Genomic DNA, 20,447 nt, shown 5'->3' with positions numbered 1-20,447 from the left:
GAGACGAAAATGTATGCAGGGACAAAATAGAGCACTCTTTGTCACTTGTCTTCGCACTGCTTTCGAAGTAGTCAAAGCATGTTTCATACTCTTGTTCTGCTTATACTTTCTGCTTCGTCTTTACCAAAAGGAAAACGCGTGACATTCATCAGTGTGATATCTTTGTCGCCGCCACCATACCTAATTTTACCACGTCCTTACCTCGCGATGGTTTCCACCCAGACCCAGTGTGTAATTGTACCGCTTATTAGGAGCTCAAATGGACGACCTTCGTGCGTTCAACGCACAGAACACTGTCGCTGGAGCACCACTCTTTCATACTCCTCAAGAAGCGCGAAGCATGCTCGGGTGGCTCGTTAAAACCAGCTCCACATCTCACGCGCCACTACCATATAAAATATCTTCGGAGGCTTTGGTGAAAACATTTTCTCAACACGAGCCACAGTCGCTTCAAGCAACGCGAGAAATAAGGAAATTGGCACACGGGGATGACATCGAGATTGCGCCAGATCGCCGAAACAGACCTGGTTATGCACGCCGCTGGCCGCGACTGTCAAACCGTCAGACAGTTGCATCGTGCGAAATCATACAGTCTTCAAGCACTGCCCTGGCCTTCTCTTCGAAACAGCAAAAGAAAAACAATACCCGGCATGCTTGCTTTCGTTGTTCGGCCTGCTTCGGGTTTGCGGTTGTAGGAGACGTGAACAGCGCATCCGGAATTTCGCAACGAAAGCAATGCTAACGACTCGTTACGACAAGGCGTTCTCAAACCCACGGATCACTCAGAAAAAAACCCGTCCGAACGATCGTTTTTGCCAGCACAACGCTGCAAAACACGTTTCTCGTCGGGAAACGCGCTGGTCACGCAGCGGAGTGCAACCTCAAATATGGCATCGCCGCTGTGCGGTCCAAAGCCCTGTAAATACACCCTATAGAGACCGTGCAGCAAGTCTGCTGCACCGTGGTATGGGTACTTTTAAAACTCTGCAGTGGGTAGCCGAGCAGGGAATGCTGGTGTAGTTATGCTTTGTTGGTAACTTCGTGGTATGTGCAAGGGCTGTTGTGTTGAGAACTGTGAAAATACATCCTCTAATTCTCCTGTAATAAGAAGTTCCTTTCGATTTTCAGTATGTCGATTCCTTCGTGACCAGCAAACACGGCACATGTGCAGTGTGCGTCGAACGGGGTGCTTGTTCACATTTCACTGTATATCCGTGTGCCGAAGATGGGTGTAATTTTTTTTATCATGTGTCCGATGAAACCGAATGGTTTTTAGGTTAGGTGATAAGTGCAGCATCTTTTCAATAATTTCTTTCTTAGAGGCATGCTTATGTTTAAGCATACCTTTAAGACATGCTTAAACTTTAGCATGCTATAAAAGGCGAGGTTGGACACCCGGTCAGCCTGAAGGTGTTAAACATGATGGAACTTAAAGAAGTACTGACAACAAATGTTTATGTTTTTTTTACTGCTGTTATCCAAGCATAATGGCCTGGCGAAGCTGTAACAGCTCTGACAACACCCCAGCATATGATAATTACTTTGAATGCCGTGAAAACGTTATGTTCAATTCCCCGTGCTGTCAGCCTGAAGGGCACATTTGACAGAATCACGGTATGACCTCACCGTTTTGGTGTCAGTACCTCTTTAACTGGATGCTTCAGGTAGTTGATGTGTTGTGCTTGCTGTACACCAACATAGAGTTAAAATCGTAACTGGCAGCCTTCAGTTTTTTTTTTACTTTAATAAGCGATGTCCATTTTTCTACTGCAATTATTCCTTGGTGTTTTTTTACCTTGATGAGCAAGACATAACTAGCTTTGAAAATAGCTCTTGAGCTTCTATTCCTGACCCCCCACCCAACACACACACACACACCCCACCATTTTGTTACCTTTTTTTCTCCCCACGAAAACTTCACTCTAGCTGGCCTTAGAAAAGATCATGCAATTGGCACCCTAATGTGCTATTTTTTTGTCCCATTGTAGGACTACAGCCACCTCGTGGTCTACGGGGAGACGGCAGACTCTCCGCAGCCATGTAGAGTGGCTGCATGAAAATGCACACTCTACTGAGGATGACGCAGCGTTGAGGGCCCGCCTCCAAGCGGCATCCAAAGCACGGCAACAAAATCTGAAAGAGCTTTCCATCGATGATGCATTGACGAAATTTCTATTTCTGTTCAACGAAGCATGGGTATGTTTGGCAGATGTGTAATTTACAACGTGAAATGATTGAAGGGCATTATATTTTAGGTTGCTTATGAAATTCAATATCGTCTTTAAAAAAGACATTGTGGAGGACGTGGAGGCCGGCTTCCGAAAACTCTACGAGCTCGTGATCCGCTGCGGCACTGAGAAGAAAGTGGCGGCTCTGTCTGAGGCAGCAGGAGGTAATTTTGTGCAGTCGCCTTTGTTGTGTTCTGCTTGTTCCAATTGTGTTCAGTTACCTGTGCTACATGAGTGGAGTGTTTCAAAGGCCATTTGAGTCAAACGGCCTTCAAATGTTCAAATTCTGTTCAAACTGGAAGGACTTCCACCAATCTACACGGCAGTGCAGTGAATATAACAACAGTTCTTGGACGACAAGCAGACGGAGCAAAATCCGATTATCACACGTAAAGCTGCGAGGGGGAAGGGAACCCCCTGAAATGTTAGAAGTAACTTTATCCTCTACAATACAGCATTGATTGATTGATTGGTTGGGTGATTAATTGATTGAATGGGTTTTAACGCACCGTCGCTTCATAGGTGATGAGGCGCACCGTAGTGGAGTGCTGCGCATTAATTTTCACCACTTGGGGATCTTTCACAAATGCCAATACAATACATTACAATGACTTCTGGTTCCTTGCAGTCAATTTAAAATACCTTTTATTGTTTGGTCATTATAGCCGAATGGCAATAAACAATCTCCTTTTCATCTAATCTAACCTTTAAAATCACGGCGTTTTGTTTACTTTTTTTCAGGTGACCGCATTGCACTGCCAAACGATATGAAAGGATAACTTTCTCCAGCACTTACTGCTTGTCGATAGCAGGATAACAAGGCAGCCCAATGTGGAAACGCAGCTCGAGATACGTGAACGCTTCATTTGGAAAATAGCTCAACCTGTTCACAATGTGGTCAAAAGAAAAGCTTCTAATCCTTTTGCGTTGTCGCGGAATATAAAGTACTACGATTACAAAACAGTTACTGCTGATCGCGTAAGCATTTGCGGTGCAAACAGAGGTTCCACAAAGGCGGGCTCCGAGCGACAGGCCAGATGCGCTGCGCAGAGTTAGGCCAATCATGATCTTGATCACGGTCGACCAATATTAACTCGCCAAAATGTCGATCCTTCTGCTCAACCTTCGAACGTGTTATTTTTCCTCCCAGGTAATTTTGTTTCGCCAGTAACCGTCGTAAGTCTTGTTAAGAAAGATTATATTGCATTGCAATGTCAACAGTGTAGCAATCGCCCCGTCGAAAGTCCATCGCAAGCGCGGATCAGCGTGACCCACATATGCTGTGCGCGCTCCGCATTGGACGTCTACGCTTCCGTAAACATCACATATTGGTGAACATAACAAGCATAGTGGCATTTAAAACATGTATTTACTCCCCGGTATCGATTTATATGTCAGTCGGTGCCATACTGGTACGTTTGCATCGCGGAACTGCGGAGCACCACCGGCACCACCACCTCCAGTGCTATTGCTGCTCCCAACAGCCTGGATCGGCATCTTCCCCTCTGGCAGCGCATTATGACCTAAAATCCATCCGCACCCCAAGAGAAATCCCAACAGACATTCAGGCTGTTGGACCGACAGCCAATCCGGAAATTCAGCATATCGGTCTGTCGGTCTGATGGCAGCCTGTCGGTCTGATGGCAGCCTGTTGGTCTGAATGCATTCTGTTGGTCTGAATGCATTCTGTTGGTCTGAATGCAGTCTGTTGTTGAAGCCTATAGGTCCGATGACGAGATTGGCTTAAGACACATGCTGTGAACTGGTTTACAAGTTTGGCAAGCATGTAGGCCTTTTAATAAAATAAAAATAGACAAGTTCATTATGTGCTGCTCACTCTTTATTTGCGCTGGATGTCGCCAATCTTTTGCGAAAGGTGCTTTCGTACCGCCTTTAGCCTGGCTTCAGTGGGCTCCGCAGACGCACTCCTGGCCACATATATCTGAAAAAGAGCTGTAGATGGATAGAATAATTAAGGGTTCAATGACCATGTGCACAAAAGACAATGTGGTAAAAGGGTAACAAATATTGCCAAACAGGTTGCCAGTAAAAAGCAACACTCTGGGGAATAAACTGATACCCTGCAGCTTTTTTTCTTGTAAGCTAACACATACTGGGCCCGCAGCAAACTATTATTCATGAATGCAGGGTGTCTAGCAAATTGCCTAATCCAATTTCCCTGACTTTTCCATGTTTTCCATGACCGTTTTTGACGAAATTCCCTGACCTACACAACAGGCTCTATTCTGTGGGAATGGTCCGTGAAGCATATAAAAAGCATATACAAAACACATTCTATCACAAGGAAAAATACATTTCTTGCAAATGCGCTAATTCTCAAAACGCACTTTGATTAACTTCAGTTTGTTCAGTTTGAGGTTTGCTTGCTTTCTGTTACGGCTTCAGAGGGTTCTTTCTCTTTGTGGGATGAAAGCTTTAAGTTGCGCTTTAGCGAGCACCTTTTGCTTTTTATTATTGTCCTGGCTCGACATGCCATGTGAACCGCATGGTGCGTTTTTGTACGCGATTCGGGCGCATCGGCGTTGTGCGTATGATTTTTTAACGCTCGCGTTGACAATTCGCGCGCGCCGCAGCTTCTGCCTCGATCAGAAAATGACGCGCGTCGCGCGAGGCAGTGGGAGGAGCCTGCCCACTTGCGCCACTGGAGAGCCGCACACCTCATGGCGGCAGTTTCGAAGCTCTCGAGACAGCCGGGTGGCCCCGCCACAGATGTTTAGGCTTACCACCCCGGCAGGTATTGCATGGGCGCTTTCACTAGCGGCGCAGATGTTTTATAGTGCCGTTTTCGCCCTCATTATAAGCTCCTTTACCTCACAAGCAACTTCGTGCCTGCCTTGTGTGGCATTTTAGAAAGCGCTTAGAAGCGGTCGCTCAAGCTCCCGTCACCACTTCGCAGTCGAAGCCGCCACCATATTTCCGCTGCCGGCAGCACCGCGCGCAGCGTGCAGGCGGTTCCGCAACAGCGTCAGAGCGTCTGTGACGTGCGCAGCGCATTTTCGTGAGCACAAAACGCCCCACGCGGTTCACGCTAAACCACGTCATGTTCTTTTTTGATTCAGTAATTCTGACTCCTGATGTCATAAGAAAGAAATTCTTTCAAGATTAGCTCCCAAAAAGCGCTACCTTTTAAAATTCGCTGGAAAAAAAGCGCTTTGTGTGCGCGATTTCGGCACCACCTACATTACCCCTCTGCGCAAGTGCAACCAGCAACCTAAGCCAGCTGCGAGCTGTGTGAACCGCACGGCGAGTTTCTGCACGCGATTCGTGCGCAGTATTTTCACGGCCGCGTCGACGATCTCGTGCCTGCGGTGGCTCCTTCCCTGCACAAGCAAGTGCGTTTGTGCCTTGAGTAGCATTTTAAAGAGCAATTAGAACCGGTCGTTGGAGCTACCACACTATTCCGCGGCCGGTGCAGCCGCCATGTTGACGGCGCCTGCCGCTCAGCACGCACCGTGCAGATGGTTTTCGCGGCGGCGTCAGCGCGCCTCAGGCGTGCGCGGCGCGTTTTCGCTTGCAGAAAAACCAGAAAACATTTCATGTGGTGCATGCTTTCGTCGCGCGCGAACGTTTTGCGTTCGTTAACTTCTTGGGGGCCCGCAACGCTGGTTTCCCCTATTCTGAAACTGTGCGCAGGCCCCGAAATGGTTTTCCCTGACTGGTACTACTTGATTGAAAACTCCCCTGACTTTTCCTTGTTTTCCCGGTTTTCCCGGTAGCTAGACACCCTGGAAAGGCATTCAGGCACAATGTGAGACCATTTATTGTGCCAGAAGTTTTATATTAGGGAATGCTTGCTTTTGCTAAATTAGGAGTTAACTACGAGTTCTTATGTCAGATATCACAAGCAATACCTTTCAGGTATGCGACCTTCTCTGGTGTCAGGGCTGGTTTGGGCTTTGTTTTCCCTTGTGATTTGCTCTTGTTGGAGAGTGTCCCAGTCACGCTCCGGTCTCGCATTCGCTCCACCGTCCAAAAAGTGTTTGCCGCAAGCCGGCAAAACATAGAGTCAGTGGAAGCCCGGAACATGGTGCCCCAGGACTCCTTGGACAGCCAGGTGTCGTAACCTGCATACAGCTGCGAAGCATTCAAAGCAAAAAATGGTTAGTTGCTGATTGACTAAACGTTCACAAGGATCACAGCCACATTCTGAAAACCAAATAGCAAATAGCTGCAAGCTTGCTTCGCAGATATGAAAAACTATTGCTGTATTTCCTGCATGAACCACAGAATAAGCAATCATACCATACCTAAAAGAAATCCCAAATGCTCACAAACATTTACACTAAAAGATCATAACTTTCGGACCTGTTCATTTTGTTTCATGGCAAGAAATGCTGGACATAAAATTTGCACTACAAGGATGGCACGACAGAAGAGGAGACACCACACAGCGCAGACGGCAAACTTAGGGTCCAAGGCTAAGGATGTTTGCGACTTTTTCGGGTAAGTGGACATTGCCTAACACGTGCACCGAATGCTTCGTAGACGGATGTTTTGCGGGGAGTTAGGCTTGGTGGTGCGGAAGGATCAGTTGCCGGTAGAACTCCACAACGCAGTCAGCAATCTTCGAGTATCGTAACCAGAGGTTCCAGGCAGTCCGGTGCTCAGCTGCACGGTGGAGTCAAAGGCCCAAGCAGTCACAAAAGATGCGCACTTTATGCTGCCACTCCGATACTCGAAGATTACGATATTCGAAGATTGCTGACTGCATTACAGAGTTCTACTAGGAACTGATCCTTCCGCACTGCCGAGCCTCACTCCCCGCAAAACGTCCGTCTACGAAGGATTCTGTGCACGTGTTAGGCAATGTCCACTTACCTGAGAACGTCGCAAATGTCCTCAGCCTCGGACCTAATGCACCGCAGCTGCCGCTAATTCACATCCCGCGCAAGGTCTTTTTTTTGCTTAGGCAGCATTGTGTCTTTCAGTACGACAAAGGGAAGACTCTCAAGAGAATTTGCCAAAGAACGCGACTTGAGCAGGAAAACTGCGTGCAAACATCCAGCAGGTTCAAGTTCTGCTACAGCAGCTGCCAGACAACTGAAGCGGTCAAACCGCTGACACAGTGGATAGAAAACAGCTTAGGGCAACTAATAATGGGTGCATTATTTTAAAATATCAGGTTCACAGCTTTACAAAATAATACACACAAAGAGCGACAACTCACTATTGTCCTTAAAATAACGACACTGCAAAGTTCTGCTGCTGACGAAGCGTATCGCATGGTCGCTAGATTCTCCTAAAAACGAGCATTTCAAATGTCTCCTAAATTCGGAAAGCAATGAACTGCGAAAATATTTCGGCGTTAAGTTATTAAACGGTTGTTCAACCAGTTAAAAGCAAGCAAAAGGCAAATACATTTTCTCTCTATGACCCCTGTAACCATGATGCAGTGTACTCATGTTCGAATTAACAGAAATTAAATTGTAGACACAGACTTGTATGGAGCTAGGCCAGACAAAAATGTACAGTTCTTATTATCCATTAATTCAAATGACTGAAGTTCACACTAATGAGCTTTCACTGTATAACCTATTTATTATGTGTATTAAAAAATTTTGAAATCGTGTTTTTACCACATTCCTATTGAGCTCTGTTACAAAAGATCTCGTTTGGCTCCCTATATGGCGGCTTGCAGCGCATATGACCAAGCTAAGGCAGAACTTATCTGAGAAAGCTATGGTGATTACCTTTCCGTCCTCACGCGCAGAGCCAATGGAGATTTCCTCCATGATCAGGTCCTTGCTCATCTCCATGCTCTGCCCCATGCTTGTCTCCGTGTTCGTCTTCGTGCTCGTCTCCCTGCTTGGCCCCGCGCTCGGCCCCGCGCTCGGCCCCATGAACTCCACTGTCAGCATCGCCACATCTGGGCGTGGAGCTGCTTGCACAGTGGTGGGCAACTCGGCTGAAAAGCAACAAGCCAGACCTTCTATCACAGTCGAACAACGCACTCACATCCACAGTGGCACTTTTAATTCAACTTGGCCCTGCATATACCCACACTGCCTAGCAGTGGGGTCTTTTACTTGTGTTTTTATTATTGTAAATACAGCGCATGCTATGGAATGCTTTGCACTCACGAGGGATTTAATCCTTGGTGTCCGACATTGATGCTGACACGCTTTTTTTGCTCAATAAAACATGTAATGCTTTTGCACTAAAACGTTTACAGATAAGACGGTAAAAATAGATGGAAGCAGTGAATCAGGCACTATGAAAAACACTTTCATTAACAGGTTCTTGGGCACACTTACATGCATTAAACAAGCTTTTATTCTTCACTGCTTTCACGACACTGCACCAAAGTGAACAGTTAGACCTGCACAGAATTTGGACACAACTGCAGCATTAGCAGTCCAAATTCTAATTCGTCTGTTTTTAGGCCACAGCGATTTTCCCAAAGAACAAGAGGGGTGGTACAGGTTGAGTGTTGTTTATTCAGTGCCAGAATGTAATTGCATGGAATTTTTTTCTTATGAAAGACAGCCTCACCACCTCGGAATTACGGTACACCAGTGACTGTCCTTGTGTTGTTTATTCAGTGCCAGAATGCGATTGCATGGAATTTTTTTCTTGTGAAAGACAGCCTCACCATCTCGGAATTATGGTGCACCAGTGACTGTCCTTGTACCTTGCCTCTCCTCTTGTGTAGCGTGCTATCACTGTTTTTTTATCACCATGAACCAACAATCCCAGACCTCCCCTTTACTTTGGAATTACACCTGCACCTATGTAGAGAGCCAGATGGCTTGCCAACTACATCTGAACAGGCCTGACTGTTCATAAGCACTCTGCTGATTCACCTTATCTTTACCACTGCAGGATAAATGCAGCATATCACTAATGACATTCAGATAAGGCTACCACAAGTACAACAAGACTGCACTGCAGCAACTATGCAACCAGCTATGTGCATGGAATGAGAAGTGCAGACAGGAAATCTTACTTTGCTGCCAGGGTGCCTCAGGAGCCTCGACGTGGTGTTTCCCAAGTTCTGAAATGCCATGTGTGAAAAAGTTTTGCTTTTTTACCCACGATTTGCAACAATTACTGCGGAATAGTTCTGTAGCATGCACGGTCAACTGGGATGGAAGAGTACCTGCTCCTGCAACAGTCAGTGTGTTTTGACCTCTCATAGCCTTCAGAGAAATGCACAGTATATGCACCCACAGGCTTCCCCAATGCTTTGGTGTACATGAAGCTCAATGAAGTGTTCCTTTAATAGTTAGTTCCTCCAAGAATCTGTTGAATTGTATTACCAATGTAGTACATCAAAAAAAGCAATTTTTTTATGTTCCCCACTCGCCCGATTCTTCTCGGTGCCACGCAGACTGGAATATGCCCATCAGCCAATTTTCTGATGCACCAGCCATCAATAACTCACTAAGTCATTACGTCTCAAACCCCTTCCGTCTCTGCTATGTTATCTGCTCATGGACATGTCATGGACCAACGAAACCTGACTGCTGTTGCCCATGGTCGAGTGGTTTGGGTTGATGTGTTACACAAGCTCCATTCGATTCAGAGGCAGTACATGGCAACAGTGCAGAGAAATTTTTGTGGTGCTAGTGCAGTGCAGCGGCGTGGTTCTGCAGTGCCGTGCACCACGGCTGCACCATCAGCAGCATCCCTGCGTGTTTACAATTGAGCGAGGTGCAGGCTTAGTTGCCTGATAACCATCCCTGCCTGTCTTCCTCTACAACTGGATGTTTATGGCCATCTGGGTTGCGCCGTACGCATCAGCGGCGACGCGATGTTCATCCCGCGTATCTTCAAGCTCGACGTACATTTTCAAGTGGTCGCCACAACTGCCGGTAGCCGCCTGCCAACCAACCACCAGCCTATCTACGCCCACTGCAGGGCAAAGGCCTCTCCCATTATCCCGGTCCCGCGCTAACTGCGACCAATTTATCCCCGCAAACGTCTTGATCTCATCTGTCCATCTAACTTTCTGCCGCCCCCTCAACGCTTGCCTTCTCTAGGATTCCACTCTGTTACCCTAAATGGCCAACGATTATCTTGCCTTCCCATTACATGCCCTGCCCACATCCATTTCTTCTCCTTCTGCCTGCCAAACCGCAACGCCCCAACTACGGTGTGTACTCATGGCACCAAATAGCTGCACCTCCTCCATAGCAGCTGCAGCAGTTCTCTTCACCGCGGCGGCACCACAGCTGCACCATGAGCAATCGAGAGACACGGTACACAGCACCATTCCTGCAGTGGCGAATCGAGCGTTTTGGTGCAGCCCACCGTGCAGCGGTGCAGGCACCGCAGGGAATCACATATGAATCTAATGGAGCTACAGACAGTAACTATGCGACAGTAACTAATGACAGTTGATGTGCTAAACAGTTTAGCCCACGATGTGGGAGGGATACTGTTTATCCGCTTGAAAAAAGCTATAGTCCAAACTACAAATAACAAACACATTTGTTCAGTGCACTCCTTGAATGGCACCCAGCTGTTGTAGTCCTTGTTCTTCACTGCGTGGAACTAATGGGGTTTAACACGGTGAAGCTACACCCGAGCTATAGCACAAGAGCTTTGGATTAATTTTGGCCACCTGGGGATCTTTATGTGCACGGGAATCTTGACACGTGTTTCGCTTTCCGGCACCAAAGAAGCCACCAGGGCCGTAATCCTTGAGCTTAGCTACTCAACTCCTGGCCACTGAGCCACAGCAGTGGATTTCTTCAGAGTGCAAGAGACTAGGTTTTTACTGCTAAACAAATTTAGCTTGCATAACATAGGTTCTGTGATGCAGCAAAAAGTCAATCTCCATTTTGTATTAGTACGTGATCCTTAGTCTCATCAAATTCTTTGCATGTACTACACGAGCAAGATTAAAATTAAACTTCAGTGTGCCGAGCAGTGGCTTTCTGAAAAAATACTAATAATTGCATTTACTACCACTATTAACGCACACGCATATAGACACCTAAATGTATTGCAAAAAATTAAAAGCTGTAGAAGTGAGTTGGGAAATGCCTCCCTTAGCACAAAACAAAACTGTGGCAAATAACTTACCGTATCCTATGTCCTCATCAGGTTCACTAGGCGCAAGGCTGATTGGCAAGTCAGCTGATGTCGCATAGATAAGCTTTCCATCTGAAAATGAACACATAAAAGAAAATAAACATATAAAGGCCACAAGAAATGTTCTGCACAAAAGCTCCTAAAACTAAGACAGGGCAAGCGTAAATTTACAATCATGAATACGCATCCATCCTGCTGTCCTGTGTCGTTAGCACAAACAAACCCTTCCAAGCATTTTGACCAGTCCTCTTACAATTTTGCCAGTTTTGATAAGGCACTAGTTGGGGGTAATTGGCACCCACAATAATGCTCACGAACCACTTTTCTCACTTTTGTAGTTTAATACGCTGAAGCTTTAAAGTGCACTTTTAACGTGGGCTGAAGCCTTGACACAGGAATTTTGGGTTTCTGTCTCGCTGAGAAACCCCTCTACATTGTTTTACATTACCTTTTTAACACATTAACTTTGCTCTCCACTACAGTAGCTGCTCATTATCGCTCATTGATAGAAAACGAAAAAAACATGTTCATGCACTTTTCCACTCACCAGCAATCAGAATTTCGGCAGCGAGGGCCTTCTGCAGTGTCATGTTTGCTGCCTGAAGAATGTCCTTCTCTTGCTGAATCTTACACAGTTTTTGTTTTAACTCCGCATATGCCGCCTCTGCCACCAAAGGCACCTCGGCGTTCACGCTGGCATCTGCAAACACTCGCCGTTTCAGAGCCATTCTGGCTTTCCCAAGCTCCTGCTTGGCAGCGTCGAGCTTCTGTTCAAGCTCCAAGTAGGCTCTTCGGGATACGGTGTCGCCTTCAGTTTTGGCCAATGCCGCCGCCAACTTCAGCTCCTGCTTCTTACGAGCCTCTTGCTGGAGTTGTTTTTCATGGTGCACCGACTGAAATTTCATAAAATACAGACACAAATGCTGTGATGCACCCCTGCACAGCGAGGCAAGAATATCATCGAAACTTGATGCTGAACAGCAATACTACATTTGTCCGTTTTTATACAGAAGCTCAGGTACATCAAATCATACCAGGCAGTTGAGCAACCGAAAATACATAGCATTCTTATTGAAAAACAATGATTATCAAGATCCCATAGATATAGCCTTCCTTTACCTAACACCTGTGTTATCCTGGCTTTCAGCATAACTAGCAATCCGGAGAGCTGAGCTGGCAATGTGATATCATTTGCAAGCTTCTGAAATGAAAAAAAGGCTTGTGGACACCTAGCTCTGATCTGCATACCCGGCCACCTGGGGACTTGGAAAATCGGGAGACTGGCAGAAGGGAGCGGGGAGGTTTGTTTTTTTTTTCATCATACGTGACCTGTGTAGCCCGTGAGATCAGCTTTGATTTCAAGGCCACAATGTATACCAACCCAGCAAATTCAACACAAAATTTCGGTTGACCATGAAATTGTCCACAGTCCTCTATTTCTCAGCGTTGTGAACAAAATTCCGGTGCTTGCTCGTTGCCAAATGAAGTTTTAATAGCTTTTCCTGCCGTGTGCCATACTCATGTCGCAGGCACAAGTCGTGCGAAATTCCAAGTGCTCGCCTTAAAGGGACAGCACAAAACACAGGAACTATGCAGTACAAGACCTTCAGAAGAGCTTCAAATACTTCTTTGGCTATGACAATGCCATATGTTGTCAACGGAACTGTAAAGAAAGGCCCACACCACCATACCACAGCTCACTTCGGCTGGGTACCTAGCATATGATGGCAATTACGATGCAGTGTTGCTGCTTGATGTTTTTTTTTTCGTGACACAGTTGTGGCACTTTTTTGGGAGATTTACAACAGTTCCTATACAATTGGGAGGATAGCTAAAACATCTGGAGAGTATGGAGGTATGCATCTGTCAAATTCACACATTGTACATCTAGTGCTGAATGAAGCACGTTAATCTGTAAGGCCAGGATCAAACCACATTCCTGGGAAAACTTTTTCGCTTCCTTACTCATTTAACTACCCCTATTTTTTAAGAACAATTTGTTTTGAGACTTCAATCTTGATACATTTGTACTGTTTGAACATATTGAGCCAGCACTCTTTAGCGTAACCAGTCTCACGGTCACGGTAATCTACCACAGATGTGAGCAACTACTAATAACACGATATAAATCAGCGACTTACATGATTACAATAGCATTTCTGTACGGAGAATGACTTGATTTCACGTACTACCGAAGCGTCCGAATGACCCTTTTCAGAATTGATGCACAAACAGCTTTACCACGCCACGTGCGCTCTTGCAACCCATCTTGCCTCACTTTTCAACCAAGACGTCTGGCTACCCTAATCATAGGAGAAAAGCCCACAATTCCAGTTCCCCCTTAATGTAATTACAAACGTATAGTTAGCAAGAGACTACAGTTCTGCCTGTCACAGCACAGAACAATTTAGAATGACTATAAAAGGGTTGAAGGTTGGGCGAGTTGGTGATTATCTTAAAAGCAAACTGCGCGCAAATTAACGAGGACAGGAACAGATAAAGACAGCGCAAGCGCAGATTCGCAACTGGTTTATTATTACACACATCAGAACCTTAAATGCCCAAGCACCCAATAGAGACGCCCTACATACGTCACAGTTCTTGGAGCATTCGGCCGCAAATACAGAAAACGGTAACCACACACCCACAAAACAACGTTTCAGCAAAACGAATGGCAAAAAACATCAAGGATAACGGCATCACACATGGGTTAAGACCCTTCCCAACACGCATGCCCTGAAAAGGCACCGAAATAGCACTTACTGTGCATCTAAGTATGCGACTTCTCGAATAAGCAAGGCGATAGATGGATGACTCATGCAATCCGAACCTGCTTTTAAGATGCGGCTGGCTTTTGCAATTTCTCACGTTTGCAGGTTCTTATATCGAAACAAAATGGCTGTGCACTCTAACACAGGGACACAATCAGTAATGCATGCACGGCAATGGGAAGACAAGTGGCTCAGGTCACTTTTTTTTTTAATAGTGATGTTCCTTTAGCCTGAGGCCGTGCATGCATTCCTGATTGCGTCCCTGTGTTAGAGCGCACAGCCATTTTGTTTCAGTTAAGAACCTGCAATTGCCAGAAATTGCAGAAGCCAGCCGCATCTTAAAAGCAGGTTCGGATTGCATCAGTCATCCGTCTATCGCCTTGCTTATTCGAGAAGTCGCATACTTAGATGCACAGTAAGTGCTATTTCGGTGCCTTTTCAGGGCATGCGTGTTGGGGAGGGTCTTAAAACCCATGTGTGATGCCGTCATCTTTGATGTTTTTTGCCATTCGTGTTGCTGAAACTTTGTTTTGTTGGTGTGTGGTTACCGTTTTCTGTATGTGCGGCCGAATGCTCCAAGAACTGTGACGCATGTAAAGCGTCTCTATTGGGTGCTTGGACATTTAAGGTTTTGATGTGTGTAATAATAAACCAGTTGCGAATCTGCGCTTGCGCTGTCTTTATCTGTTCCTGTCCTCGTTAATTTGCGCACAGTTTGTTTTTTGAGATGCTAGAATGAGTACCTGCGCTTTGGCCTTCCTCTTCTTTTTGTTCTCCGAGGCCACCAGTGGCCTCCGCGGCCGCTTTTGCATGAACACGTCCATGTCTTCTTTGGTTTCTGCATGGTTGAAGTAGATCATTACAGCAACACGAATGAAGAAAGTTAAACTGTCTGCCTCTATTAACTCTGCATGAACTCCTAAGACGGGCGTCGTGATATGCGTGCCACACTCGTGAAGCTCGCCAACAAAGTCAGGCGTTGTGAAACTGCCGTACTCACTCGCCGGCGCGCCGCCCTAACTCTCTCACCAGTTCCTGTCCTTGTATATTGTTTTCTCCCCCCTCCACTTCGTAAATTCTCATCTGTTTAACTACACCTCTTGTGTCCTCTATCTTTTGCCTACTTTTCATCCAGCAAAACTCCCCCTGCACCCTGACGATGCGTACGTTGTCGGGGCGCGTCGGTGAGCAAGTACGGCAATTTCACGATGTCTGACTTTGTTGCCGATCTTCGCGTGTACGTGCCCACGACGGCCGTCTTCGGGCCGCCGCGAGGCGGACGGTCGCAACGGCAGCAGCCGGTCTTGCGAGCACAATGGCTGCGGGAATTAACAGTCTCACGTAGGGGGGGGGGGGGGGGGAGAGGGAAGAATTTCACAATGCCTGCGAGGCGAGGCGCCAGCCGAAATGGGGGAGGGGGGGTTGAAAGTGCGTATACTCGTGCCTTGCCCAATGTTAGCGTAATCCGTTTTGCCCTATTAAAATGAGTTTAGATTGGCCTAACCGCGTTGCTTCTTGCGAGATAGTACACGATGACTCATGCAGGGTGTTGCGACGATAACTGGAACACTTTAAAAAAAATTACTGAGCAAACCGCCGCTCTGTTCGCGCTCAAACTTGCCACGAAGGTCGCATTTTGTGGTCTGTTTTGTTTGATACCGGGAACAATGATGGTACTTTCCTGTGTATCCTGAAAATAAATAAAAACAATTTTCGCCTATGGGAAAATGGCGGCTGATTTGGACGTGCGAGCCAGCGCAAGTTGACGTTGGAACGACGGAACCTGGGGTATGCAGAGCGAAACGTACGTTTGGGATTCACGATAGGAAGGAGCCAAATGGTGCAGCAGACGATCAGGAAATTCACCTGGGGATGAGCTACCAGACGATCAGAAAACTCGGTTTTCGGGCTCGCACATCCAAATCAGCCGCTATTTCCTATAGGCTAAAATCGTTTTTATTTATTTTCGGGGTAAACAGTTAAGTACCTTCGTTGTTCCCGGTTTCAAACAAAATAGACCACAAAATGAGAACTTCGTGTGAAGTTTGAGCGCCAACACAGCGGCGGTTCACTCAGGAAAAATTTTTAAAGTGTTGCGATTGTCGTCTCAACACCGTGTACATGTTAGCAGGAGGGGAAGAAATGACCAGCGAAATGCTTCTCCGGCGCACGTTACTGGGAATTGCTAGACAACGCCGGTGACGCCGTAAATCACATGTACCGCTGCCGTTGTTCGGCGCAGATAATCGCGCGAAGCTACAAGATCCGCGGCCAGTGACAGACAAAGCTTTCCGAGCGGATTTATTGTGCGCAACTGCGCCACGCCGAAGACCAATAGACATGCAGGAATGGTATTAAAAACTGCATGTGCATACGTCTGCATTGTTCCAAGCGCGTGCAGTTACTTACCTGCCATATGAAGAATCTTGGCCTTGTAGTAGCCCGCCGCTGTTGTTTCGTCCCCCTTCCAAAAGACGTTGTATTCCTTCGAAGGATCGAAATCCGTAATGTTTCTGGGCCGAAACAGTTCGATCCAACAGTTCGAAACAGTTCCACTATCAACTACGGCCGTTTTCCTGTCAATAGCATACTCCACATCAACGAACATTTTGAGCGGGGGAAATTAAAAAAAAACGTTCTGGCGGGAGGTTATGGCTGACCACGGAATGCGATGGCCTAAAACCACTAAAACGGTAAGAGACGGCGCTATAGCGCCGCGATGTATCATTATTTTCACGTCGCCGCAGTGGTGGCCAAATGGGAATCGTAGTATGGCTTACAGAAAACAAGGTATTCGAGAAAAAGTTACTTCAAAACAGCAAAACCACTATAAAATTTGTTTGTGTTTGATAACGGAAATAACTACAGTAATATCTGTTTCAATCTTCAACTTCTAATGCATTGCCTGGGCCATAATATAATAAGAAGACGGGATGCGGTTCCCGTGTCCGGTTTTCATTATGTTTCCGTCGTTCCTCCTGCGCTAATGTTGGCCAAATATAACAAAAACGTGCGCAAAAACACTGCAGTCAAAAATGACCCGGATGATTCAAAATGCCGCTGAAAAAGTGCCAAGCAACAGGCATGGAGGGCAGTGCCAGAAGTGAAGGCATAAAGTCTGGGTGAGAATGCAAAATATGATCGCAGCGATATACGTCCTAATTATGAATACCCTCGACTATTTCTGGATCCAGTAAGCTGAGGAAACACTACACAATGTCACTCAGTATGTGTCCTGCTGCAAGTTAAGCCTTGTCACTGTGAATTGCTGAGGAAACACTACACAATGTCACTCAGTATGTGTCCTGCTGCAAGTTAAGCCTTGTCACTGTGAATTGCAGTATCACCTTTAAAGGCAAACCTTATTAGCGCCTCCCCACCATGACCTGGAGCAACAAACTGCGTACGTCTCGTACGATCCGTCTCTTTCACACCTGACGCATCTTCACTTGGTGCATCCTAATCCCTACGATGCTGTTTTTAAATTTTGCACAGAAGTAGGAACCGCAACATAGTTCAGGTGTGTGACAATTAGCCCTGAGTACCCTCTCCTCCTTTCGTCCGGGAGATCTTCATTGACTGGCTATGGTGTTTAACTCGGCGAAACTACACAGGTTATAAGGCGCGTCGTAGTGAAGGGCTCCTGATTAATGTTGACCACGTCCGTGGGGATCGTTAACGTACGCCGAAATCTCGAACACGCTGGCGTTTTTGCTTTTCGCCTTTATCAGAAAAGCGGCCGCCACGGCCCCGACTCCAACCCTCGTCCTTGTGCTCAACAACACAACACCTTAGCCATTCAGCCACCGCGGCGGGTCCATGGGAGATATTGGTGCATAGCCCTTATTCGGCCGCGCCGACATATCTGTATGGGGTCGAGTGAATGAGCAAGGAGGATCCACTCCTCTGGGCTAATTGGCCCTCTAGAATGCTCAGACTTAGCCCACCTTTTGTTTTACAGTTCCAACCACCAATCAACCATCTACGCAAGTGGTAGAAATGGCAGCGCAAAGTAATTAATTTTTCCGAGGCAAGCAATTAAAATCTAGAGCGCCATTAGAACAGTTAAGGAAAGGAGACGGGTACATATCGGCTGAAAGGATATGAACTAAAATGTCCTTGGGAAAACAAAGGATCAAGAACTATTCCTTTGACGATAACACCAAAACTTGGCGGGTTGCTTTTTGAGGTCCCACCTGGCTGCTTGAGGACTTTGACTTACATGATTACCCATAGATAAAGGTATTTGTGCGGTATGGGAGATATACAGAAATAATCAAACACATTAATGCAATGCCAAACGTGCGTGACACCCAGCTCGATGTAGGGAGAGGCGACAACGTACCTGCATTAACTTGTCTGCAGGAGATATTATCAAGATGTGTTCGCAGAGAAAAAAAATTATGAACCATTCTATTTTTTGAAGTTTGGTGACACACGATGCTTTTCAGCATGCGACACGATGCGATATGGCACGGAATTTAGGTTAAAGGCATCAGCGCATTTTCGTTCTCACGAGTGTTGACGCGGCGATACCTAAAGATAACGCAGACATACGCACTAGCTTTTATGTTGAACCTACTGATATGAAAAATGGCCCATGCGTCACTCGGGTCCCAATGCATGTTCTGAACGACATGAGACTCTTGGTGGTGACCACGTGCTAATAAAACACACCAGGACGTTCGCTTTTAAACGCCTTCGAAGACAAGAGGAGCCTCGGGAGTTTGTGTGCGGTCATAAACAATAGATGGAACCCTAACCATACATGTTTCCTTAAAAGCAGAAACCGGGCAGGTCAAGGGCCACCGAAACTATAAATGGCGCCACAACAAAATCTCAAGCGAAGCCTTCGATTACGTCCACGGCCGCTGTTAGGGACGAGGACGAGACGAGAGCAGTAACGAGGTAATGGATACATAGGTAACAGAGGTAACCTTCATAGGTGAGATGGCGCATGCCATTACGCCGATTCTAAGAGGGAACCTTTAGCTATCATCATCATTACTAACTCAAGCGCGTTTGTGGATGTGTGTTGTTTTTTTTTCCTCCTCCTCCGGAGCAGTTGGCGGAGACAACGCGGAGTTCCCGCAAATAAAAGAAACCAAAAGCACCAAAAACTAGTTCTGGCGACCTGTGTACTGTGCGTAGAAGTTCGGTGGTCAACTGTTCAGTTAAGGAACCTTAGTTCGGTGCCAAGTTGAATTTCATGGCTGCCTAGAAGCAAGTGTGGCGTTTCGCGTGGAGGTTTTGCGTCGATCATCGGTTCTGTGACCGCAGAAAGGGAGCAGCATGTCACAGAAACGGCGGGGACCCTACAGGCGGTACCTGGAGCCTGACTCAACACAGGAAGTCCCAAGGCAAACGCTAAGCTATGTACCCAAACGAGCCAGAAGTTCCAGAACGTCCAGTTTTTCTGAGGTACGTGTGATGCATGTAGTTTTTACTCATTGCATATGCCTGCAGTGGCCGGCTTTCAAAAAAAAAAAGAAAAAGCACTTCATGATAAGCCTAGGAGCTCTTATTGTTGCAGCAGTTTTTTTGTTTTTCTACTTTTCCAAGGGATTGCCTGTATTTGTGAAAGAAATGTTTTGTACGCATACGATTACACTGTCATTACATTCTAGTTAACTATGGGGTCATTCCGTCCACTAAAGGTTCGTTCCTGACGTACCCGCCTTCCTGGCTTAGTGACTAAGGTACATGCGCTGCTGAGCCCGAGGACCGCGGATTCGATTCCCGGCCGCGGCGGCCGCTTTTCTGCTGGGGGCGATAAGCGGAAATGCCCGTGTGTTCGAGATGGCGCATGTTAAATATCTTCAGATGGTCAAATTAATCCGGAGCCGGCGCGCTTCATCGCCTGAGTAGCGTAGCCACATTAAACCTCATATCATAATCGAAATCTTCCCTGACGAAATAAAGTGACAAGCGAGTTCTACGGAACGAAAACCACCAGATCAGATGCCATAATTCTGTTGCGGCCGTTTATTAAAGCTTTGAAGTTACGCCTATGCTGACCGGCGTTATAAAAACGGATTCAACCCCACCCCCCCCCATCCACAACATTTTTTTTTTACATGGCTGGCGTTTTGTGACAGCTACACTTCTCGCCCACACAGTGGGAACAGTCGGTCTTGATTCTTGCCTAACCGACGAACCGCTACACCGTTCACTGTAGCCTAGGCTGACGTCACCATCGCTATCCAACCGAAAAAAAACAAAAACAAAGACGCAGTTCACCTTTGGAAGTACAATTTCGAAGCACGATTGAACAATTGATTGTTGCCACGTTAAACGCGCCGACGCAACGCAGGCAATGAGGCGCGCCGTAGTGGAGGGTTCAGGATTAATTTTGAACACCTAACCCAAGCAGCACAAGCCTGTACGG

Source organism: Haemaphysalis longicornis, unplaced genomic scaffold (assembly GCF_048455015.1).
Source record: "Haemaphysalis longicornis isolate Haplotype H1 unplaced genomic scaffold, Haemaphysalis longicornis Haplotype H1 scaffold_3, whole genome shotgun sequence".
NCBI classification, from domain to species: Eukaryota; Metazoa; Arthropoda; class Arachnida; order Ixodida; family Ixodidae; genus Haemaphysalis; species Haemaphysalis longicornis.
This window is presented reverse-complemented; position numbering follows the sequence as displayed.